General features: G+C 39.6%; 1 protein-coding gene across 6 annotated transcripts in view; it reads right to left on the reverse strand.

Moving 5' to 3' along the window:
* Positions 1-16,178, reverse strand: part of LOC120736484 (protein shisa-6) — a 76,314-nt gene that overhangs the window by 43,616 nt on the left and 16,520 nt on the right. The window lies entirely within an intron of this gene.

A 16,178-nucleotide genomic window follows, 5' to 3' on the forward strand; every position in this document is an offset into this window, starting at 1 on the left:
ACAAACCCGACCTTGGCCTCCAAACCCTCTGTGATTTTTGTGCATGTTTTCCCGAGGACTGTTGAGCTTTGTAACTAGGTTACTTATCACGTGTAAATAGGTGGTGAAGCTGAAGGGGTGAGCTGCCTTATTATTTTGTTTTCTCAGTTATACTTTAAATCCAGTTTAGTTTTAAGTATATGGCTTTAATGGACCCTAGATGCGTCACCAATGACCTAATGTAGAGAGTGTTATTCTAACCCTAATCCTATACTTTGGAGAAAGGGAAAACAAGCTTATGTTGGAAAACTGTGAAAAGATGTGTGCTAAATGAATGCTCGAATGATTGTCTCTGTTCCCTGAATGAGATGTGAAAAAACAATTTAAAACTGGTACTGTTAGGATTGGGATCGACACCAGTGCTGAGTTAGGCCTCATGGGTTCAGCTAGATTTTAAACATCAACAAACGACAACTGCAATCATTTTGCAAAATGTTTAGCAGTCACATACATGATGTGTAGTACATTGGCTGTGTCATGGAAAGCTGCTGATTTGTCTCCCTAATGTCTCACTGAATTTGTCAGTTAATAGCACTTTCAGATAATACCATGTTTGCGTCATGCACAGACCTGTTCCAAATGATTCATAATGAAGCCGTGTGGTTGACTCCCCCTCCTGTGTTTTCACACCCATATCATATTCCCTCCATGCCTCACCCAGTGGGGGGTTAACAGGATGACTCGATATATGTGAAAACACCTTCCACCATCTGAAACTCTGCCTTCCCCAACCCTTAACAGCCCACAGGGAAACTTCATTATATATCGCTACTGAAGGGGCCTTTCAATTATAATATCTCAGCCTCCGTGTCTATTACCCCACAGTCTGTACTGACAAATTGATAGATATTGCCTCTATCTGTGATAATTCATTCGCCCACCATGTGATAAGTTCACAGAACCAGGAACGGCAACAAGGTAGAGGCAATTTGCAGGTCTGGTCGGAGAGGGCTGAGAGTACCATGTTGTAATGTGCAGCGGGGGAATGGAGTCAGTGACAGCTAAGACATGTAGACTTTGCTGCACGTTCTCTCTTCAACCAACAACTCGTGGAGTAGCTTTTTCACTCCAACAGAGTACCTCTCAGCATGTCAAGTCTCTCACATCTTGTGATTTTTTTCAGATTGCAGCCTAATACCGAGCCTGACAGGGTGTTGATCTCTCGTCCCTCCAGCTTGCGTGTACAACAGTGTGAAATAGATGCCCAGGAAAACACCGCCTACTTTATGCAGAGACAGAGAGACTTGGTTTGTTGTTAAATATATTGCAGAGATAATAAAACAATTACGTATAAAAGTGTGGTTGAGCCCGGATCAGGAAATGTATTGTCCCTCTGTCCGAATTCACTGGGAACAATAAGGTGACTGTGTCGTAGTGGTTTATCATCTGTGAATATTAGCAAATTGTGAAGGCGCTCAGTAAACAATCGCCCTCTGCAAATTGATAATCATTACTGATTATCTCAACAACAGGAGTCATTTATCAGCTTTTACACCAAGAGGACCACTGTTTGTTTGTGTGTTTGAGTGTGTCAATGTAAAAACATTAGTATGTTTGTTTTTGTATTTAATGTGACCATCCTGAAATGATCACCTTTTTACCTTTTTTTCATATTTATTCATCAGTTATTCGTTTTTTACAGTGATCTCAGCTTTGAGCTCCACAGCTCCTTTTTATCACTTAACAAATATATCTGAGGTTAGAAAATCTCAAGTTAGATTACTGCAGGACGCCCCAAATCATCAGTGGGATGACTTCAGCTCATTCAAAATGCAGCAGATTCCTTACCCCAGTATTTAAGGGGCTCTTCATTGGCTTTATAGCCTTTGACATTCTTATTAGTTCACAAAGCTCTCAATAGTTTGACTCCCCCATTGCTACAACCCAGTCAGACCTCTCAGACCTTTTCATTTTTTCCTCTAGATCTAAAATTTATATGGATTTAAAAGATCTGATTCTAGATCTTTTAATTGTTCCTAGAATCAGGTCTCAGGCTGCTCTCAGTTACTGTTGTCCTGGTCTTTGGAACAAGCTGTCTTGCTGATTTGGGGTCAATTACATCTGTACGTATACTCAAAAACAGACTCAAAACCCTTATATTCAGACAGGCCTGAGCTTAAGAGGTGTTTGTTTGTTTTTTAATTTTGTTTTGTTGTTTGTTTTTTGGTTCTGTTTTGCTGTTTTCACTGCCTTAAGGCACTGCTAACCTGCGCAGGTTTTTATAGTGAATGAAATGTGCTATATAAATGAAAATGTCATTGTTAATGAGGGAAACAAAAACAAGCTAGTCCACTCATGGCAAATATTATTCTAGAGACTTAAGGCCGGGGTCCATTATCTAACATTTATGATATATATATATATGACCATTGGACTATATATGTCCCAACAGACTAGCCACAAACTTGTCTTCGGAGTTCTCTTGGAATAACGGAGCAAATTAGCAGCAAACTCAAAACATGTTCACTTTTGCATTTTCAATTTTTCATCTGCAAGAAATAGATTTGGAGAAGGATACCATCTCAGAGCTGATAAATTTTAATTTGATCCCTCCCGTGCATTATTATTTGCACAATGCAACTGGCAGCCATAGCCTGTGTGCTCTGAATGGCAAGTCTACATTCAAATTCTGCACAGAATACAAATTTTCCCCTCTCCTATACAACAAAAGGCAGTCGTTCCATTTGTTTTCCCCTCACAATAGCTTCTGGATAATAGTAATGAGGGGTTGAGGGGCGGTGGATGGAGAAAGAAGTGACCAAGTTATCTGCTTCTCCCAGTCTCTACTCTGCCTCTTCGTTATGAATAATAGATTACAGATGAGAGCAAGAGATTGCCTTGTAAGGAGGTGGGATATAAAGCTGCTCGAGGTCAGCACAGAAGAGGCAAGATCAGTCTTTTACCAGGTTTATCTAAAATACTTGAGAAAGTATCCTTAAAATGCCCTTAGCATCACTATTTATAACTGCTGTTTTCTCACTCAGTGCAACTCTTTAAAGGACATGACTGTGCACAGTGATATGGTTTTCAATACGATAAACAGCTTGAGCCAGTGCCATTGTTGCCAAAATCTTTGGTAACCCAGGCTGTGCTCAGCTCCTGTTCCAGCTTAGCTGCTCTTATGTTTGGTATTTTGAATCTTCAGCTGGTGTAAAAAGAGCAACAGCAGATAAACAGTTTAAAGGTATTTAGAGACAACAAGCATTAACACAACTGCCGCTGTGTAAGTTAATAAATAAAGTCCAGACTTAAAGGCATCCTAAATAGGAAGTGTTGCTATACAAAGGCTGTTAGATTCAAAAGCCCATAACTGTCCTTTGAACAATGGATTAACAGCTCTCAGATCTGCACCCATGTCTCTAATGAGAGAGGGTGTTCACTGCTCACATTCATTCATAAAAAAATCAATGAAAACCCATTGTTTCTGCTGTGAAACAGAAGAACAAAAAGCACCCAGTGTGGAGAAACTTGAAATTCAAATACCGGGACCAGACCCAAAACACAAACCGGCCACTGATTCATGTGCTTACAGATTCACAAGGGAGGCAAAACGGTCCACGGGGTGAGAAATTTGGGCCAAAGTTCACAAGTTTATTTCATTTCAGAGAAGGCCACCGCATTTTTAGCATATCCTATCGGAGAGGGGGGCAAAGGTGGTTAGGCAGGAGGCAAAGGTTGGATTTAGAGTTGCTAAATGTTCTTCTGATGATGGAACCGCTCCCAGAGACAGAACTGGAACAAGAACAGAACTTGAATTCCATACTCTGTTTGTTCTCCACTTTTAAAGATGATAAATGCTCCCTTGCAAAAAGAAATTAATGCTGCACTCAATTTGGTTCTGAACAACAACTGAAGCGGGATTTAATATATCACGGTTTCATTAAACATAAATAAAAGTCCTGAGTTTGCTAAATAAACTGAAGCAGCAGAAGCAATTTGCAGATGTGATGCATCCAGACTCATCAGGCAGCACACCCTCTGCTTTATTTGTGTGCAAGACCATGTTGATCAAAGATGATGAATAACAAATCTAAAAGAGGGAAATTAGCATGAAAATGTCCTTGCATTTTAACTGATGCATAAAATATCTGCACTTACTTTAATGAGTGGCGATAAAAGTTGCCGTGCTGTGCAGCGGGCAGCATCTTGATTGATGCTCCACATTTAAAGTACACTGTGCTCGGGCAAACATCACAGCAGCCTTGTCAGTCCATTGTCCTCCAGCTACCTGCCTGCAAGTATTCTCTATCACTTCTCCTGCCAGTTACCTGCCAAACAGCTCCTCTCAAAGTACTTTTTTAGCTTGCTCCCTCGGTTAATACTCAGATATTCTGTCTGCGCTACAATTCTTGCATATTCCCCTCTCCTGTCTTTTCAGAGATAAAAGCGTTCTTTCTCTTCCCCTCCAGCATACCTCACTGCCAGACAAATAGCTCCACTTGTTTCAAAGTGACCACAACAGAAGGACAATGATAAGAGAGCTGTCTCCCAACTGTCATTTCCTCTGTCTGCCCCCACATCTCACATCACTGTAATTGACTGCAGTGTATCTAGAAGTGCTATTGTTCCTCGGGATACCCAAGAGTCTTGTCAGGAATTGTAGGGTGGCTTGTCATTCACTGACCTCGACATATTTGTTCTCTGCTGGTATTTTGGAAAATGCTACAAGGTGTTTGTCACATGTGTTAAAATTTCAAAAACCAGAGACAGTTGCTAAATCAGTCCTCAGCTAAAGGACAGTGAGGATTACTTCAGTGTTGTATAAATTCATGAGTTAATTGTGGGAAAGAGAAGCTGCCATTAAATCTCTGCAGCTGAGGAGAAACTATAGAGATCTTCAGGACACAACAATACAAATGTCAAATAATAACCACTCAATTCAATTCAATTTATAGCGTCAGTTCAGAGCTGCAAGCCACTTTATATTGTGAGCGTTCAATATTAGAAACATCTGACGATCACAGATGAACAAGAATTTGATAATGATGGGGAAGGAGACCTTTTTTTAAAGGAAAACACCTTATTTAAAAAAAGGTCAGCCATGTGCAATGACTGGTTGAGATGACGACAAAGAAGAAGAAAAGACAGAAAAAAGGCAGATGAAGAAATAACACAGACTACAGGGCAGAGTAGACAAAAGTAAAGAAGCAAGTAAAAGAGAAGTGCTCAGTGCTTCATCTGTAGTACCTCATGAGGTACTGCGACTTGTGAAGCGTCCCACCACCATACCTTGTTTATGCTGTTGCAACATAATGTAGGGGTGACAACAGACCACCTGATCCAACTATATAACCTTTATCAAAAGGTCTACTGAAGCCAACAACTAACAACTAACATTGATTGTCATCCTACATTTGCAATGTTCTACTGGGAAACCTTTGGTCCTGGCAAAAATTGTTGCAGTAGAGACACAAGCTGCGGTGGAGATAACATTCCCCAATGGCTGTACACTCCCAGAGTAGAAAAATGCATCCAAATAAACCCAGCAAAACTACTCATATACAGTTCAAAGAACAAAGGAGCGATGGACAGGATTCATTGCTAGTGACACCACAGGACATCACAGAGATTGACTGACAATCCCTCAATGGGCATGGAGCCACGGGGATCCTCAAAATACAAAGGAAGTGATATTAATGTTGTGGTTGATCACTGTAGCCGTGTACCTCAGCAAAACTGATCATCTCTTCATGGTGTGGTTGGGAGTGTTGAGAAAGATAATTTAACTTATTCAGCAGCACTTTTAATGCCACAATGACCATGCAATTTGATGTCAGTTAAGTGCAAGACTGGACTGTATGAATTTGTTCACAGTTATCCAAATATTTAAACTTCCATTTACGCTCCGTTTGGAACAAATACAAACACTGATTTCTGCCAAACACAGAACTGTCAGAACTAATTCTAACAGACTATAAACTGGCCCAAAATATGGTGAAATGCATAGCAAGTCACTTTTTCATTTTCTTTTACAGACACAGTTGTTCACCTCTATCCTTCTCCTCCTGGGCTCCCCTACATATTCAGTGGAAGAACTTTAAGAGATGGGACAAGTCCAATCACTCTGTAATGTATCTGAAAGGAACCTGCTAATGAGCACCACAGCCCCAGCCTTGCCCTCCACAGGACCTTATTAACACTTCTTTAATGGTTATTCCGTGATTTGCTTAGCCAGCAGGTCATCCATGCCAACTCCCCAGAACCTGACCATCATTTTGAATGTGCAGGATACTTTGCAGTGCTGTCAATCAAAAAATCTGCCACAGAGCCAGGATGGATTTCCACCTAAGACTGATTTGGGAGGTAGAGATTGCTCCCTGAAGTGGGACCTGGTTCCAAAGTGTTTTAACCTGAACTGATAATAACAAACGGAAGGAAAAGTCGCTGTAGGGAAAGTAACCAGCAGAACCACAAAGAACACTTCTTAAATCTAGAGATAATGCATGTATTCCTTATAAGACCATGTTTAGATGCCACATCATATACTATAAAATGATTTTTTTAATAGCTGTGAAGGCCTACAGAAGCTTGTCTTCTTTAGCATCTTGCACTTTAAACAGCTAATCATCAGAGATGTAAGCAACACAAGAGACCTTATATATTTCGCTTAAGCTGCTATTTTAAAGATGTGAAGAAACACAACACAAAAACTGTCTTGTTCTTTCGAAAACAAGCCAATGTAATTCTCATGAAAGCTATTCAAACAATGACAACAGGAACTACGAACAGTTTATAGTTATTCTTCCAACCTAACTCCATTACTTATTCAAATTTTGAAGTCATATTTGAAAATATCATAAAGATTTCTTCAGTTTGTCAAATGACAAAGTGAAAAATGTCACTTATTGTGATGAATCTACAGAAAATTATCAGCAGACTCTCTTGTCAGTTTACAGTACGTCTTTACTGTTTTGTTTCACTCTCACGCTTGGCATACTGCCATTTTCTGTCACAGCAGGCAGCTGATTTCTGAGATAAAGCTCTCAAAAGTCAGTATACAATACTTGACAGACACAATTACAGGCTATCTGGATAACATAGTTGAGCATTTAGCAGCTCACAATGAATTGGTTGAACGGTAAATGGAAATAGGCCTATAGTTGTTGAGATTTGGAGTTCAGACCAGTTTTTTTTTTTTGCAGTAGCATCTCACTTACTAGTGTAATTGTGTGAGACTGTAACGTAAGTGGTGTTTATTTTATACTTTAACACGATTTGAAGGGTTTTTGATCAGTGAAAGGACCTTGCAGTAAACACTCACAGCTTTTCAAGGAAATTTAGTCAGTTTTTTCAGTCATACTGAGTCTCTCCCTCACTAGACAAAACAACAAACATAAAATCAGAACAATTTTTTAAAACATGTGTTCACTGAGATTGTTTTGATGAATAATTGACCTACAATAAATAGTTCTGGTGGTCAGGTCAGGTTGTTATACGAATGACTTCTTACTAAGATAAATAATAAATCACAGTATACATGAATAAATGAAAAAAAAAAGGTAAAAGGTAAAAAAAAAAAAAAAAAAGAAAGAGAAAATACTCCAATACTGCTGATACACAAATGGCCTGTGGGAGTCTTTGTGGAGTTACTTAAGCTAATTGCTCATTATACAGCATGTTGCAACTTCCAGTATAAGCTATTAAACAGTGAAAAAAATTCACATGACAGAGCAGGCCATTAAGGTGCTGGTTACATGCATGAAATTGGGGAGTTCTCAATTTATAATCCATGTTGTTGAGTGTCAGATGTAACCATAAAACCCAACTCAAACAGCCACATTTAGGCAATCAATGCACATTACACCTTATCAGCCAGAAAGCCATCTTTGACTTGCTGTGTAGCCCCTGATCTTCATTGTGTAAAGATACTACTGCCACAGAAAACTGTTTATCATCAGGTTTCAAGTTCTCCACTGTCTGCTGTAGCTGTCCTGTCTTGCTTCTCCCACGCTCCACTCCAGCTTCGCAGTAGTAGCTCAGCTTTCAATTCTCTTTGTGCGTTTGTTTTTAACAAAATTGCAGAAATGGAGCCAAAAAAAAAAACTGACAGTGTTTACTCTGCTTCCATTGTGAAAAACATTTCCAACTTTCAAAAAGTGTTTTTTTTTTCCCAGGAGAGTAATAATAAAGAGGTATAAACTGCGTCTGGTTCCCGTCTGTACTCTGGCTACGACATGCGACCAGCAGGAAACGCCTTTCACCGTGTAAGTTCACCTTACAGTCCAGATGTTTCACAAGGCTAATTAGAAGTCGGTAGAAGCTGCAGGGTGGTTAGCATTTCGATTGCTCGCTCATTCTGTTACATTGTTTGAATCCCACTAGCCACCTTTGTTATGTAATCTCTTTTTTATATAAGGTCATTATATTACTGTTAAGAAGAAATTCTGCATTATATAACCTTACAGCACCAGTGTTAGTTTGGCAACCTCCTAGATCCACTCACATTGATGTAGATTAGTCTAAAGAGGGCAAAAGTGCTTATTTAGTGACCTCATCCAGGATTAGGGGTTCCTCTGGCTGTGGCTGAACAGGCAACCCATACTCTGCCCTAGGCCACTTCTTGTCTGCTGTACTGTCTTGTCATGAAAATAATCAAACACATTACAATTAAATATTTAAATAAAAAGGATTAGGGACTTTGCGGAATCCGCAAGCTGTCGTGAAGTCGTCTGAAGGGGGGCTGAAGACTGAACTGAGTAACTAAGAACACTAAGTGTTGTATCTCATCTTCCATGTCTAGCCTGACGATCCGTGGCCACCATGTGAATCAGTTTATCTCTGGATTTGTTTTCCCTTGCACACTTTAAACAACAGCAAACGCTTTCACGGGTGGATGTTTTCATCTTCGGTCTTATCAGCCTGGAGTGGTGATTACACAGACTGGAAATGATGATGCCTGTAGGCTTGTTTTGTTTTTGTTTTTGTGTTGCATCTGATTCATTCAGAGGAACAAGAGATGACTGTGTCACAATCAGAGGGGAGTGCTGAAATGCAGGGAGGGGCTTGTCATACCCTGCCATCAAGTTCTTCACAAAAAGGTAAACAAAAAAAAAGAACACATTAGAGGCAAACAGCTGTTAGTACATAACAGGAGAAACAAATGACTGGTGTTTGCTCTGCTAGTCCTTTCCCTTGATAGTCCCTACAGTCCCTCGGCACGATGCCGTTGTATAGTACAACTCGAGTTGAATGCCAATTAGTGATGCCTGGACTTGTTAATATATTGAAATTGCGTTGTAAATAAAAAGTTAACTTCCCCATCTAATTCTGCTGCTGCATCATCACATGCAGCATTCAAAACATATTGTATTCATACAGTAAAAACACTAATTGCCTGCCATGAAAACCAATTTGCCTTCCTCCACAGGGCAGAATTAAAAGTTGGGCTTAGCAAGGTAATGAAGTATGACACGCTAAGTCAAGGATGGAGGCTTTGTCTGAAGTAATCACTTCTCCAGATGCCGTGACTTGGCCGTATTTCATATCAACAAGAGTGACATATGGGAAAATAATTAAAATGGACACATTCGAGTTGTTGCCTGCAACAACACCTGGCAAGCTGCATTTTTAATACACCATTAAATTTGCATGCTAGCTGTCAATCCAGTCTCCTGTCTGAGGCAGAAAATTCTAATCAATCAAAGTGTTAGAAGTGTAATCTAACTACATCAGTGGCGTGGATTTTGAGCTTTTCTCTTTAGCCACACTCGCGCACAGAGGAAATATGTGCTAACAATGTGACAGTGATTTACAGTGCTGAATTTGATTCAGTGACAGTGAGTGAATAGAAAAGTATACTGCAGTTCTCTCATGACAAAAGCAATTAATATAAGTTTGCAATGGCACTGAAGTCAGTCTGTGAAAGCTACGAGTGGTGATGTGGTGTAGCGCTGCCAGCAAACGAGAAGAAGCACCGCCTTGGTCTTATCCTTCTTCTAAGATTATGCTTCCAAAGAACTTTTATACAATTACTGGTGACTCTGACGCTTCAAACTGAGTCCTGCAGTTTTTACACCCAAGGCAGAGGTAACAGTGCGGTTCTATCTGACAGCAGCACACACACACGCACACACACACAATAGATCTTTGAGAATCTTTATTGGTTTGGCTCAGTTTGACAGAAGCCTCAACCTCCCTGCCTCCTTAATTTTGGACAAGAGGACAAGAAAAAACACAAGTGCAAAAGAATGTGTCAGGCAGTGCATCGATCTGGACAGATGGCTGAGGGGACAGAAGCAAGGTAAGCAGCTGTGCATGCTAAATGAAGGGATAAAAAATTGACAACCAAGTAACAACAAAAAGATAATAAAAATTCTTTACTAAATGATAATTTTGCAAGAAAGACACATAACCCTAATGGTTTTGTCATTTAGTCTTTCCCACATAAAATAAAAGAATGAATAAAATATTAATTTCTGCCATACCATAAATCAAAGCCACTTTGGTAGCCAGTATTTTGTATTTGCTTTGCACCAACTTGAGGCATTGAGCAAAGGGAATTCATGCAGGGAACAGATGGCCACCCACCCTCACAGTAGACCTGGCTCCATACACCACCACAAGGCTTTGAATGGAGTTGTGAAATTGCAAGAAATGAAATATTTTTACACAAAAAGCTTGCATCTGCTGGTGGTTTGACTGCTGGGACAAAATAATGCAGCTCTTTTTTTCTATCAGTGGAGATGTGAATGGGCTCTAAGATGGTGTGAAGTAGACTACAGTATAAAGATGCTGTGACATATGTGAATTGAATCAAAATATGCATTATCCATGGCACACCTGCTGATAAATTTATCCAGTCAAGCTCCAACATTAAAAGGTCTAGGTCTGTAATTGCTATCAAACATTTTTTATAAATTCAATTAATTAATTTTCTTTGAATTTTATTTTTCAGCCAAACTATTGTATGTATATGTGTGTGTGTGTGTGTGTGTGTGTGTATGTGTGTGTGTGTGTGTGTGTGTTGACAAATTTGACTGCATTGCCAGACACTAAAACCAAACACTAATACTGTTTTATGCATTTATTGATGTATTTACAGGTCCAGGTTTTTTTTCTAGTTATTCTTTTCATTGACTTTTAATTTTAGTTCTGTTTAGTTCAGTCCTGGTAACTACAAATGTCGTGATATGGTCCATCCTATTTTTTTTTACACGAAAAATAACTTTTTTGTGTGTCAGAAGAAAAAGTCCAAAATGTGTAACGTTGTCATGGCCACATGAGTATGTATTATTGGAGTTAATACATACTGGAAGCATGTATTGGAATTATGTGCAGTAATTCAACATTAGGGCAGCACAGTGGCATGGTGGTTAGCACTGTTGCCTTATAGCAAGAAGATTTGGAGTTCAATTTCTGTGTGGTAAATAGTCTGGTTCTTATATAGCGCTTTTCTACTCTTCTGAGCACTCAAAGCGCTTTACACAACTTGTGCATTCGCACAAGCACATTGTTCTAAGTGCTTTCTAAGTGACATTCACACTCCGATGGATGCATCGGAGAGCAATTTGGGGTTAATATCTTGCCCAAGGATATTTGGCATGCAGACTAGGGGAAGCCAGGAATCGAACCATCAACCTTCCGATCAGTAGATGACCTGCTCTACCGCCTGAGCTCCACCCCATGGAGTTTGCATGTTCTGCCCTGTGTTTGTGTGGGTTCTCTTTGTACTCTGCTTCCTCCCACAGTCCAAAGACATGCATTTAGTGGGCTAGGATAATTGGTAACTCTAAATTGTCCAAAGGTATGAATGTGAGTGTTGTCTGTCTCTATGTGTTAGCCCTGCAACATACTGGGGACCTGTCCAGGGTGTAGCCTGAATCTCACCCTAAGAAAGCTGGAATAAGCTCCAGCTACCCCATGACCCCGAAGAGGATAAGCAGAAGAGAATGGATGGATTTATCATCATCATCATAGTTTATTTATATAGCACTTTAAAAACACACAAGGCTGACCAAAGTGCTGAACAATAGAAATATAAGAGATACAATAAGAATAATAAATACGATAAAATAATAAAAATAGCAAAAACAATAAAATATAAGTAAATACAAGTCAGTTAACCACTGAGTCAAAAGCCAGTGAATAAAAATGTGTTTTCAATCTGGATTTAAAAACCATCACTGATGTCGATTGCCTAATGTGAAGAAGAAGATTATTCCAAAGCTTTGGAGCCACGATAGAGAGCGCTCGGTCTCCTCTAAGTTTCAGCCGTGATTTGGGGACTGAGAGCAACAGCTGCTCAGCCGGAGCGAACAAGTGGGGACATAGGGCTCAGCAAATCAGACAAATATGCAGGTGCTAGACCATTTAAGGATTTAAAAACCAATAAAAGAACTTTAAAATGAATCCTAAATTCAATTGGAAGCCAGTGCAGGGAGGCCAGAACCAGAGTAATGTGCTCAAATTTCCTTCTACCAGATAAAAACCGCAGCATTCTGCACTAGTTGCAGGCGTGTCAGAGTGCTCAGTCCAACCCCTATTGAAAGGGAGTTGCAATAATCCAAGCGTGAGGTTATAAAAGCATGGATAACAGTCTCCAAACCAAGGTTTAACCTTCAACAGACGCCTAAGTTTGTCGAAGTTGAGTTGAGTTGAGGATTTAAATGAAAATAGTATTTGTACAATTCTAATGAACTTGAAAGTCAATAAAACCTAAAGAATTATGGATTTGATCAGGTGGTCTGGTAATGAAATTGACACCCTTCTCTTCTCAACGAAAAGCTTGGGCTTGGGAGAGCCCGATTGTCCTTCGGAGACATTTGCTGCCGGATACTCAATGTGTTTTCGTGGTGTTTCATTGCTCCTTGTCCTAAAGGATCATGTATAAATACCAGTCCCAGCTATTTTGACAAGGTTCCCAGCACCACTGGATAATATGCAACCCCAAACAATGATTTCTAAAGAAATGAGGGGGTGGCTCAGTATTGTTTAAATGTAAAATGATGCAGAAAACTGACTTGGTGACTCCACTGGGATGAAGAAAACAACAGATGTGTGTGGAGAACTAAAAACCTTCCCCAAAACAGAAGCGTCATATCTCTTTATGTTCACTGTTGTAGGTGTGATTAAAGGTCTTTTAAAACAGTGTCTGCTTCTACAGAGGTTTAATTGCACCATACAGGAACATTTGGTTTATTCAGTTCAATTCAATTCATTTTTAATGATATGGTGTCAAATCACAATGGCAGTTGTCTTAAGGTGCTTTATATTGTAAGGTTAAGATAACTATATAACACCTATGAGCAAGTGCTTTGGCGACAGTGGGAAGGAAGAACTCCCTTTTAACAGGAAGCAACTTGTAGCAGAACCAGGCTCAAGGATGGGTGGCCATCTGTCATGACTGGTTTGGGGTGAGAGCAGGAAGGCAGGACAAAGACGCGCTGTGGAAGAGAGCCAGAGATTGATAGCAGATTATTATTAACAGAAAGGAATGAACCAAAGTTTTAATTTACATTTCCTTTTAAGGATTAGGTTAGAAAAATTGTGAAGAGGTGCCTTCTCCAGACACTCATGTGGATTTTGCTAGTATTTTACATTTTCTGGTGTTTTAACAAAATGAAACGTAATAATATGTAAAACAATAGAGACACAAGGTTGTAAAATCAAATCTAGATAAAAACACATCTTAAAATGTATTCTTAGTTGCAGTTTGTCACCACAACTACTCACTAGTCAGTCAAAGGTTGTGCATGAACATTCTCAACCGTTGACTTTCAACCACTTTCATGGTGAGTGTTCACATTGCTTGGTGGTAGGGAACCTGTTTCCAAACTGTCATGATCCATAATCGTACATTGATGATAACCCAGCCCTGACCTCACCTGTCCTCCCCAAGGCATTCTGTCCCAATGAGCTCAACTCATTTGATATACAACTCTTTAACAAAGGTGGCTCAAGTCGAGTGGTTGCTAACTGGTTGTATTCTAGCCATATTTTGATATAAAGCCAAAGTTTATGACTTTCTGACATTTTAAAGTTAAATGACTATCCTGCAGTAATTGTTCACTAGTTGTTAGTGATTTCTGTGTATGTGTATTGAGATTTTCACAAATTTACTGCAGTTAATTGAACCTTTTTGTGACAAATAGTTTGCATGTAATTGCCAATTTTACCACTTAGTCCATTTCAACATCTTTTCTAACCTTAACCAGAGGTCTTCTGTTGCCAACCCAAACCCAAACACAAACATGACCACCTCCTAATCCAGGTTGTCAAATATGACCACTCAAGTTCCTGATCTCTATGTAAAGCTTGCTAAAAGCACTTTCGGAAATGTGGGTGATTCCTATCTGAAGTAGAATCTCAATCGTACTCAAAAAGGGTGATTTATACTCTCTGAGTATAAATGTAAGCTCCCCCTTTTTCATGCTCAGAGCTGATCTCATTTGACACATAGTTGTTTTGTATCATGCTACACAGATGTGAAACATCCAGCTGCTCTGACGCCCAGAAACCCAGTCCTGACTTCACCTGTCCTCCCCAAGGACTGCATTACAACAGCACACACACCTATACACACAAACACACACAACTTGCCATCTAATTACCAACCAAACATACCTTCTGCCTGTGTAATTAAGTGCTATAACAGATGCTATGCTAATCCGAGCCAGAGGACTACATCATGACTTCTAAACTTCGTTGTCAACCTGGCAAAAAAACCATATATAACAGAAGAAGACAACATCTGTTTCAAATTCATGTGGCAAACAGACTTTTTCCACTGACTGACCTGTGAATATGTATTTGCATTCTCTCATTTTTCCAGCTTTGTTACTCTTGGCCTAGAGCAAACCAAGCTGTGCAAACCTCTTCCAAAAAAAACGTAATGAAGGTCGATATGATTTAACTTCAGCTGTTTACTTGATGTTAACCTTAACGTGGCTCACATCAGCCCACATGTTTACTGTTTGGACATTTTAGAATCCATCCACAGATTTTGGATAAATCCAAAGCTGGTTAAAGAGAGGGAGAAAGTGACTTTCTGACAATTGTAAATCACTGGGCTGGAAATATTAACACATGTTGTCAGAAACTCTGACTTTGATGTAAAGTAGGTAGAAGAAATTTAGTTTCTTTTGCCCGTCAAGGAGAAAACTAAGAAGCAGCTGAATCCATTCTGCTTTAGTGGATTTGTAAAGGACTTGTTAAAACACCATGAAAGAGTGTGGAATCCCTAATTAAACGGTTTGTTTGCCTCTGCTGTCCTGAAGTGTACATTGCTAAAGATAATACAGAGCAGTAACAACATCTGAACCAAACTTCACACCACCATTTCAATGATTTCAGGATTCACTCCACAGTAATACCTGCCTCTGGGCACGAGCATGGCCAAACAGAGATGTTGGAAAGAAGAATACTGTTAAAAAGAACTGGGGCTCTGCAAAAACCTTCACATATTTGTTTGTGAGAAATTTAAGCATCAGAACGTCTTTCTAAGATTCCAAATTCTCAGTCTGTCACATTTTATTTGTTTGTGCTGTGGAGGAATCAAAGGCTACAGTTTGCAAGAAAACACAGCTTTAACTGCACAGATGCTGAATGCTAAACCATCCCCCTTGCTGCTGTTATGACAAGTGCAGGGATGCGGGAGTGCTGCTATTGTGATATTTGTACAGGGAGGAAAATCTGCTTAAAAGAATCAGGATTCACAAAACTTCATTACTCATCTCTGGTAGAGAAGCGCTGGGTGGGGGGTGGAGGGGCTACAGAGCATATCAGAAGGGTTTTTTATTATTATTTTTATTATTTCTAGCTGCACATGAATGCCATTGTGAAACAAACCCCCTCTGGGGATGAAAACAAATGAAGCAGAGAGCAAAGAGGAAAACGGCTAATTTCATGTAAACATAAATGCGATGGTTCCTCATTAGAAGTAAGAGTGGGAGGAAAACTTGCAGGCTCCTGCAGTCTTGTGCACTTGGAAACAAAGTCATGATGTTTGTTGAAAGAGAATCCGTTCCTGCTGGTAGAAAAGCCACACATATACAGTTACACATACACACAAACAATCACGCACACACAAATACATGTCTACCGAGCAACGCATAAATCTGAACTGGTATTTATTAAAGCAACGGCAGGTCATCAGCTGCCGTAATTATGATGATGAGCAGGAAATCAGCAGGTTTTGATAG

The sequence above is a fragment of the Simochromis diagramma genome, unplaced genomic scaffold (genome assembly GCF_900408965.1).
Source record: "Simochromis diagramma unplaced genomic scaffold, fSimDia1.1 OVJJ01000371.1, whole genome shotgun sequence".
Lineage (NCBI taxonomy): Eukaryota > Metazoa > Chordata > Actinopteri > Cichliformes > Cichlidae > Simochromis > Simochromis diagramma.